Here is a 10,237-nt window from a genome sequence, read left to right on the forward strand (position 1 = left end):
TGTGGAAGGGCACAAGATACGCATGGAAAAAATGTGACAACCTGATTTTTTTCCAGACTTCCTCCCCCAAAATAAACACTTAAACCTTTGATCAGAAGCCCTACACAACATATTTCAGTGGTCTGCTGGTCTTCCTAAGGGAAGCGTGGATGTCTTAAGCCATCAAATACCAGCTTGCACTTGGAGATTTATGAGAAGAAGAGAAACAAGTGGGTAAAAGCAGCTTTAGTGACAAGCCACTCTTTGCTGTCAGAGGAAGGACATGGTTTGCTCTTGATTAGTGAGGAGACAGTGGGTGCCAGGGTGTCTGGGTGACTGCCTTGGTGTTCACACCCATTTTGTTTTTATAGAAGTTGTTCATGCAGAAAGGTTCCTCAACAAGTGAAACACAAACCAAAGCTTGTAATGAGGCTAAACTCATTAGCAAACCCCTCCAGGTCGCGTCTCTCAGCAGGCAGGGTCGGAGGGTCCGGCCTGCCAGTGGGGAGCCCATCTCAGCACTGGGACAGGCACCGTGGCTGCTGGCACGGTACTCGGTGTGGGGCTGACATGCCAGCAGGACAGAGCACGCTCAAAAACTGTTTACTTTGAGCTGGGGCTATTTTTAGCTGCAGTAATCTGTGCAGAGATGATAAAGCTTTTCATTGCAAAGCAAGTGGCGGTGTTTGGCTTCTGGGCAGTTTCACTCCACGAGCTCATCCCTTCCCACTTCACAGCCACTGTTTCCCACAGAACTTATCTCCTCTCTCTGCTGAGCCAAACACCTCCAAAAGGTTTTACCCAGCCTGGGCTAGATAGGATGGAGTCTCAGCCCAAACTTACAGTTTTTTCCTTAAGGAATTCAGTTTGGAAAAGTGAAAATATTTTTAATTGTCTCCAAAGGCTGGTCCAAAGCCTTTTCTGAAAGCCCAGCATGGACACGCACCCTCTAATCCTTCATTTCTGCAGAAATCCTTCTGTCCAAAGGCTCTTGCAAAACAAGCCACTGAACAGTTACCTCTTTGCTGCTGCCACAAATACAAGCAGGTCTCAAATTTGGATCTCATGGCAAGCCAGAGTTGTCTGTCAGTGACAGCTCTGCCCTATGCCACCTTTTACCCAAAGGGTCCCAAAGCCCGTTACAAACTCCCTTACACACTCTGTACAAGAAGCACTTTACCTGCTGCTGATAGGAGAAAGCGCGGCAGCTGGCTAGCAGTACAAAGACTACAAACCAAGCATAAACCCTGCTGGGTAAGGGATTTGTTTGTCTAAAGGAATCCAGAAGCTTCTTCTGTATAAACCCACAAAGGTCATGCATCCAGCACATGCTTCATCAGAAAGTCATACCACTGGTAAAAGCTTTCTTGTTTGGGAGACAGGGTGAATAGCAACATCTCTGTCAGGTCAGGGACATATTCAGGGGGAGAATATGCAAGTATTAAGTAAATAGGTTCATTCCACTTGTGCAGAAGGGTCATATACAGAAAGAGCTAAACATGATTGTCAGCATGAGAAGGAGCAGCAGGAGCAGTATTGCTTAAATTGATCACGACTCACTGCTTGGGTCTTGCTGACTGGGAAGCCGAAGATGATCTGAGGTCCCCACTCAAACACCCCTGCCCTTCATCCCTCTGTTTCTGCTAAAGGGAGTAGCTGGAAGAAAACAAGTATGGGGCTGAGCTGGCAGTTGTGCTTCTCCCTTTTGGGAAGCAAAAGCGTACAATAATAAATGAGAAGCTGTGTAATGTATGCCAGAGCCACCCAGCCAATGGTTATAAGTTTTCCCCAGTGTCTGGAAACCAGACAAGGTTTCCTGATGCAGATGTGCTGAAGCTGTGTAAATATTTTGATCCTGACTTGTGCTCTCAGCTAATCAGGCTTTCATGTGCTTTTACTCCATGTACTCTGAAAAGAGTACTCCTGCTTTGGAATGGTGAGAGTTCAAACGCAGGTTATGAGTCCTCTGTTGTGGCTCAAACGACTGCAGTCTTCAGGCTGCACCATGTACACTCACTCTCTACCTAAGGTCAGGAAAAAACTCAGCCTGACCTCCTGGCATCATTCCCTGCTTTCCATGCTGGTTCATTAAGGGGATACATGTAACTAGATGCCTTCTCATGAAGCAGCTGGCCACTGTGACAGCCAGGATAAGCTCACCAAGGCTGTTGCTGTGTCCTGTGCCATCCCATTCCCTTAGGCATGGAGCCAGTTATCTATTCTAGCTGTTCCTGAGGCTGCAAAGACTGACTGAGGAAGGGCAGCATCCCTGCAATTTATCTGAGAGCAGCAGGAGTTCAGGGCGCTCCATGGGAATTGCTCCATGTTCTGGTCAGGGAACAACATATTCTGTTTGTGCTGACAGTGTGCATGGCATTAAAACCAGCATTTGCCTGGTGACCTGGGAGCATTTCACCAAGCATTGCATACAGCCCTCTGCTCCCAGCACCCAGAGCTGGGCTGGGGGCTTTTAGACTGGTGTAAAATGTTTGCTTTTATGCAGGATTACAGCTTTTTGGACACAGAGTTTAATGTTTTCACACAGATCTCAGTTGCCACACACTTTTATGGATTAAATAATTTAATTTTAAAGTATCTCTCAAGTAATTCTCTTCAGCGTTGTAAAGCTTCAAGTATCTTTATTCACATTATCCATTGCAAGAATAATCTAGCAATGGCTTTTAAATAGACATCTGCCTCCTCAAATTAGCTGTAGCTGCTGGGACCCGACTAACTGACTGAGCTTCTAAGCAAGGGGATGCAGCACCAAATGGGCACTTGCACTGTAGAATTGCTACCGCAAACAGCCTCAGCTCTCTCCATCACTGTGGCAACCAGCAGATCTCACTGCTGGACAAGAGCTGTGTGCTACCCAGCAGCACTCCCTGCTTTCTGGCAGAAATGGGGCTTAAACTAAGCAACCAGGAGGAAAAATCCTCCTTATTGTGACTAAGAGGCTGTTTTAGTTGTTATATATCCAAGTATCCAGGCACTGCAGCATATCATTAATAATGCAATTAAATTTCAGCAGTGTTCGAGGATGAGTTGAACAAGAATGTAGCCAGTTAAGCACCTAGAGGCATTGTGCCTCTTCATTGCTATGGAAAGTTCATCCTCATCTCTCCACCAGACATACCACTTCTGTGCTGAAGGCAGAAGGTCACCAGCTTTTCAGTATCTAAACCAGTTTGAGGAGTAAGCCTGCTAGGTATTGCATTGTTGGCTGACAAGGAATTGTGTGAAACTGAGAACTAGCATTAATGAAATAACAGATTCCCCTTTTCCCATTTGTATTTGCACAAAGCAGAAAAAAAGACAACTTGTTGAATCTACTGGTTTATTGGATAAATTTAAGTTGCAAAATTAGAGAAACCTCATAGATTTGATATTGAAATGCTGGAGGGAGGAGTGTGTGATCTTACCTACAAAGTCATTACTGATGTGGAGTAAACCACTACAGGAGGGGGTTCTTTACCCCAAGAATTAACACAGGGGGCTTTTGTGCTATCAATTTCATCCTGATTTGCTGCATGCCGACTTCCTCATATAAACTGGTTATTTTGGCAAGGCTCACCAGTACTTCAAACTGGGACACCACATAGACCAAACAATTGAGCTGTGCCTGCTGGCTATGGATCCAGCCCAGAAAGAGCCAGGAGCTGACAGTGGCACTATCAGTGATGCCATACAAACAAGCGAAGTCTGGGAAGCTGTTAGAAGTCGCTTTAAACATTGAGCATTTTCAGTTGAGTTCATTTAGTTCCAAGCTGGATAATTACACCCTCATTATTTTTCCTTTTACAATGAAGAAAAGACTGCAAGCCAGGCAGAATAATTCCTCCTGCTACCGTTGCCAAGATATGATAGCACATCTACGCCATAAGGAATGTGTCATGGTATCCACTTTATTAACTGTAAATAATGGCTCTTCAGTAAGCAACATCTTAGCACCAGCTGGTGCCTAACCACATAATGCTAACTAAATTTCAACCCCTACAGACAGAGTCAAGATAACCAGTGCTCAGCATATTCTTCATTGACCATGTGTCAGCATGTGTCAGGTTTCGCACATTATTCTTTTCACTGAAATTAGTATCTGGCTACAATGAGACTTTAATTCTAAAACCACAGAACCTTATCTAAAAATAAGACATCAAAGTTGCTGTGACAGTAAATAGAGACCAGGATTAAGGGAGTGGTGGTAGATCAGGTATCGGAGAACAAATTCATCCCATCTGTCATCTTCACTGGCTAGAGGGAAAGCTTGGATTAGATACTTAACTTATAGGCAGCTTCAAGGCAGTGAGATGAAACCCATCTAAGCAGGGAAGAAAAAGAGTATAAACCTTGTTTATATCGCTGTATCTCACCAAAGCCTCTGTGTTCTTGCAAGGACTATTTCTCTGCCCAGAAACCACTGTTAGTGCAGCGCGATTTTCTGACGTACACATGAGCACCAGTGCATCTGTTTCTGTGCGGCTTTGATGGCTCTTGCATGAAGTTGGTTGAAAACTGTAATGATGTCTAGGTATTGGGTTCTGCAAAGACCCCTAAAAACACAGCAACAAATACAGTTATACTAATATACTAATTAAAAATTGTTAAGCCATCCTTTAGAGCCTGAAAAAACCCCAACCAACCTTCTGCCATTATCTTACAAAGACAACAAATGCAGCACTGAACTGTTAACTTTTACTGGGGGAAATCACTCTGCTTCTGCCAGTGAAACACTGTGGAGGTCAAGCTTAGCAAGGTGCCCTGCTTTGGCTTCCTATGAACATTCAATTTTGCAACACCATGACACCCTCAGCATACTTTTAAAACCCCGTGTGTGTGAATTTGTAGTACAGACTCAGTGCTTGAGTGTGTTTGGCAGCAGGAAACCAGCTTATAAAATCTGCTGATAAACCAACACTCAGCTCTCAGTTCTTCCTCTTCCCTTCCAGAGTTAAGCTTATGACTGTTTCTGTCTCTAGTGCACATGGACAGGGTGAATACTGAGCCTTCTCAGCTCCTGCCTTACACTGCCTTGGGCAGTGAGATTTAGACTCTCAAGCAGTAATCCTATTGAACTCAACGATGTGACTACAGATAGTACAGTGTTATTAGACTCCCCCAGGGTACTTTTTTTCCCCAAGTCATCTAGGATAAGAAAAACATTTCTATGAAGAGTGCCGTGACTCACTCTCCAATGCAGTGGAGGTTCAGAGCAACCAGAAGAGTTAACCAGCACAGCCACCCCCCCAGTAGTAGTTCAGGATTTCTAAATACAGAGTTCCTTTCCAAACTTGATGCCCATTTTTGTTATCTTAGAAGTATTTCTGGAACTCCGGGCCAGCTTTAAACAAACAGGGAGAAATATTTGTGACGATAACGTGGTAGAGAGTGTTTGGTTAATGAGTCTAAGTTGAAGGATTTCATTTTTAGACTTCATTTCTTTAAAGCTTGAGAACAGAAGAAAAAATTGCTCTGGAGCTGTTAAATCATAGAACCATTCCAGCTGTTGCCTTTGGAATAACAATCATTCAACTTAGCAAATATCAAACGTGGGAAGATTTATCTGATGCATGTATATGATCATGTGAACTCCTTCCGCATGGGGAAACAGTCAAACAGTCTGTCTGCTGGAGACACAGGGGGAAAGAACTGTTTTCCCTTCTTTAAAAAATACAACAACATAAGCAACTGTAACATGCTAAATGCCTCCTGGCACGAGCGAAAAAATGCAACATCTAAACTGTCAGCTGGTATGCTGGGAGGATTTACACGACTTAAAAGATTTATAAGTAAAAACTATTTCCCTACCTTCAGAACTTCCTGGAAAGCAATGGAACCAGTGTGGGGAACAATAGGAAAAGCTAGGGAAAGAAATCTCCAGCTAAAAGAAATTACTATGGACAGTATGATCCTGGATTGCTCTTTTCAGTATGTGAAAAAATTGGGTCGGGCACTCATCTGATTTTGAGCTGTGAGGAAAGAGGAACAAACCGAGCCTGCCATGGCTCCGGGATACACTTGGTTTCTCACATTACAAATTGACTCACATAGTCCTGTGGCTCACCTAAAGCTGCACAACTCGTCACTGCTCGAGGCAGGACTAAATCCGGAAATTCCTGACTTTTCCTCCTACTATTGTTTCACTAGAAGCTGTTCTGCTGCAGTGATTGCTGATGCAAGAAGGCTGGCCAGCTGGATTGTAGTGCAGGCTCTCGTGGGAGAGATGGGGTCACAGACACAGGGGAAATAAATCCTGACTTAATAAGTAAAAAATAAATATAACAGACAAGGAAAAAACATTTGACACAATAAACTCAGCAACATCTGTAAGCGTGCTTGGACGATGCCCAAGTAGAAGATTGGCTTGCTTTGTGGCTACCCAATCTTGAAGTGGCTACTTAAAAAAAGGAGGAACCTCAATGCCCTGAACAGCCTGAATTGCTCTAGTATCAAACCCAGGGCTAGATCAGCATTCCCAGGCAGAGCAGAGGCTGATGCCTGGCTCTGCACTAACGCTCTCCCACCCGTGGGGCTGGATGGGGAAGGTGCCAAGCTCCAGCAACGCCTCTGGCGGCAGAACTCCTTCTTGGGACCATTACTACCAGCTCAGTTGGTGCAGGGCTAAGGCTACTGCAACAGTGCCAGCCCCTCTGGGTCAGATCCTGCTCCAGAAAGGGTTCTGTCTGAGCACCTCATGCTATTTGCAGGGATACCATGTTCACCTCTCACAAAAGGATACCTTTCACTCCCTCCTCCTTTTTATCAGCCAGCTGTTGCTAGTGCCTTTCATGGTTCAATCACAGATGTCACTGCAGATCTTTTGTACAAAATATTCCCTCCAGCATATCTCTGTTTGTGTTTTGTTAGGAGATTTGTTTGATTAGCTTTTTATATATATATATAAGCTTTTATTTAATGTTATCTAAACACTTTTCGTTCCAGAGTATTGGATAAAGGTGAACATTTATCTCCATCTGTTTTACCAATAACCCAAACTAATGCAGTTGCCAGACCAGAACACATGATCTGAAGTAAACTGAAGTCAGCGAAAAGGTCTGTGGTGTCATTTTAAGGACTTAGAGGAGATTGGACAAAAGTGTCTTATAAAATAAATTTCTGGCCAAACAAAACTGGAAGTACACAAAGATTGCAATTCCTCTGCCATAACAGCAGTGAATCATCCAGTTCCATAGTCACTTGGGGTGAAAAAGAAAACAGTTACTCAATCTCTCAGGGATTTAGACACTGGAGAATATATTATGCAAGTTTTAGCAGCGTTACTAATGGCCTTGAAGCGCACAACTTACTATGACTCTCACTCAGCTCAGCACATTGCAAATAAGATGACTCACGTATCCATGACATGGTAGGAAAAGAGAGTCTAAGAAGTGCAGAGGCAGGTGCTAATGCAGTCACAGAGCACGCAGTCAAGGGAAGAGGAGAATTATAAAATCGTGAGGAAAGGACTGCAGAGAAAAGCAGCTTTCATGTTGGAAGACTCGAGGGTGTGGATGAGGTTGGTTTTTCTTGATCTCAGATTGCAGGGGCTGGTGAGTGTAAAGCCAGCGGGAGAAAAGCCACACTGCTGGCAGCAGTCCCTTGCACTTCCCTGGGGAATCACAGCGGGCAGCACATGATAGCCTTTGCATGTTAGTGGTTAGTGAGGCCCTGTATCTACAGTGCACGATTAGATTAGACCCCAGCAAAAGTCATCTGGGAGCTCCATAAACTTAACAGTATTTATATTTGGGAGGACACTCTACCCTGCTGGAACATGCTTTTGTTGAAGCTATTAACACTGACCACTTAAAGACAATTAAACCCACTCCTGGTTTCAGCTGTAGAAGTACTTTGCCCATTATTTAATAATTACCTGATGGATGAAGGACTTTGATGGCTATTCTTGAAGCACGGTTTAAAATTGAGATGATAGGATAGAACTCAACCCAAATCCTGAACTATACAGCTGGAGAAGCAGTTGTCCCTAAAGAAGACTTTGTAATTCTCTATGCTTTGGAGATCCAATCAAAGCACAATTATAAATACTGTTTAAAGCCAAACACTTTTAAGAAGTCCAATAATTAGGAGGGTTGTATTAGAAAACTGATGCAGATACCTCAAAATGTGGATGTTTATGCAGGCCAGAGCACAGTAGGATGTTTAGACCTGTAGATGGGTCAAGGCAACTCTACTGGAGAAACACAGACTGTGTACGATTTAATTTTTACAGGTGGTTTGACCCAGCCATTCCAATTTGCAGTTCCCTTCACCTGCCTGAAAGATTCCGGATGGTCAAAGGATTTTTCAATCATAACCTGTGGGATCTGTTACCTGAAAAATACAGCCCATGCAGAGCAGGGACCCTCAAATACGCTGGGGAACATTAGGAAAAGTTCTGCATTTTCATTATTATGAAAGGGAGACCCTTGAGAGTAACAAGAATAGCACTAACGCACAAGCTTGAGTGACATTTTCATATGAGCTCAGTTGCACAAAGGACTGCAGAGAATGACTTTCAAATGACTGTATCTGACACATTTCCTTTAACTATTAGCTAATTTCAAGGGTTTATTCTAGGCATGTCAACTAACATATAGATATGTATGCAGTGTAACATATAGATACATAGGGGATGCACCATTTCATTCTGCTGTCAGAACTGATTCACATACCAGAGCAGGGTATTTTTGTACAAACTAGGATAACCTCCTGCCATATCCTGTCTCGTTCCCATAGCTGACAGTCACTAGGCTGACTTCATCCTTATCTCCTGTTAAACACGTGTGGTTTGAGGTGATGTTAGGCAGAATCAGAAGGGGTTTAAAATGAGCCCTTGGAAATCTCCTGTTATGTGGACAGTGGAAGGAAAAAGCTTTTTATCTGTATCCTTTGTCTTTCTCTGCATAATCCAGTGGAGGATCCCACAGTACGTAACAAAACTGTTAGTCTCATAAGTTTCCTGTGAAGAAAACAGACTCAGGATTCAGCTGAGTTTCATCACGCCATTAGTAATACACCTATGCAATTTTTTACCCAGGATTACTGGGAAGGGAGCAAAGAATTTTGGATCCGGCCTTTATTCTGCACGTATTCATGTGAACAAACAGCAGGGATGTGACAAAGCCTTCTTACAGATCCAGCTGATGCACCCAAAAGAGTAATATAAATGTGTTAATAATAAAGGCTCATATATTATCCGAAGGAACAGTTTCAATAATTTATGGTGTGATCTTTTTCCAGAAGAAGTCTGTATGTCCTCATGAATGAGGCTGATTACAAGAGAGATGATAATGTTAACATTACGTTCATACATTCTGAATGTTAAAGCTGCTGTGGGTAATAAGTGGCTAGTTTACTGAACACTTTTTGTCATTTCTTGGCAATTTTAGATGGCAGTAAAGGCATTCTGATTACTTGTCATGATTATTATCTGTCAGCCTGATTATTTGTCCCTTTCTGTGATGGAAGCAGGTTTCTTGGAAAGGGACTGTGAAGGAAAGAAGGCTCTGACGCAGTGGGAAGTGACATGCAATAGCTGGGATTGCTAACAGCCGCAACATATCCTGTAACCCAAACCAGTCAGTTCTGACTCTGCCCTGTGATACTTTGCAACACTAATGCCAATTAAACAGCTCCAGAGCGCTTTTCTAAACTTATGTGTAAGCTTTTGTCACCTTCTCACTGTTGTCATTTCCTCACAGCCCCGTCTCAGCTATTCCATTTGCTCCCAGGCTTTAGCAAGGAGGAGTGCGGTCACTCAGCTGTCTCCCTTCAAACTGCAAGTCGTGCAGTATGTCGGTAATCCAAAACCAGAGAGGCCCCCACACTCTGGGCAGCAGCAGAACAATGTCTCTTTTCACATGGCGCAATCTCGACCTCTTCTTCCTTTTTAAAGGGGTATGTCTCTGTCTTTTACAGCCGTGCGCCTCCAAAATACGCATAGCCTAGTGTGAACTGAGGCAGAAGTGTCTCCTTGAGAAACCCTACCTATGAAAGGCTCACGAGCCTTCCCACTTCCACCACAGCCCCGTTATAACACTTCACAGGCCAAAACTCATGGACGACAGTGACGTGGCTTATCCATGCCTTAGTGCTCAGCAAAACATCCAGAAGAAAAAGAGGCAGCAATGTGGCGTGTCCATATCCCAGTGGGACAAGGGTGGGAATGAATTACAGATGACCACAGCCAAACAGACCCTTTGTGATCCACACAGGGCTGCACCAGGGTGGCAGGAGGCCACCCATCCGCTGCCTCAGGCAT

The sequence above is a fragment of the Lathamus discolor genome, chromosome 11, assembly GCF_037157495.1.
Source record: "Lathamus discolor isolate bLatDis1 chromosome 11, bLatDis1.hap1, whole genome shotgun sequence".
Classification (NCBI taxonomy): Eukaryota; Metazoa; Chordata; class Aves; order Psittaciformes; family Psittacidae; genus Lathamus; species Lathamus discolor.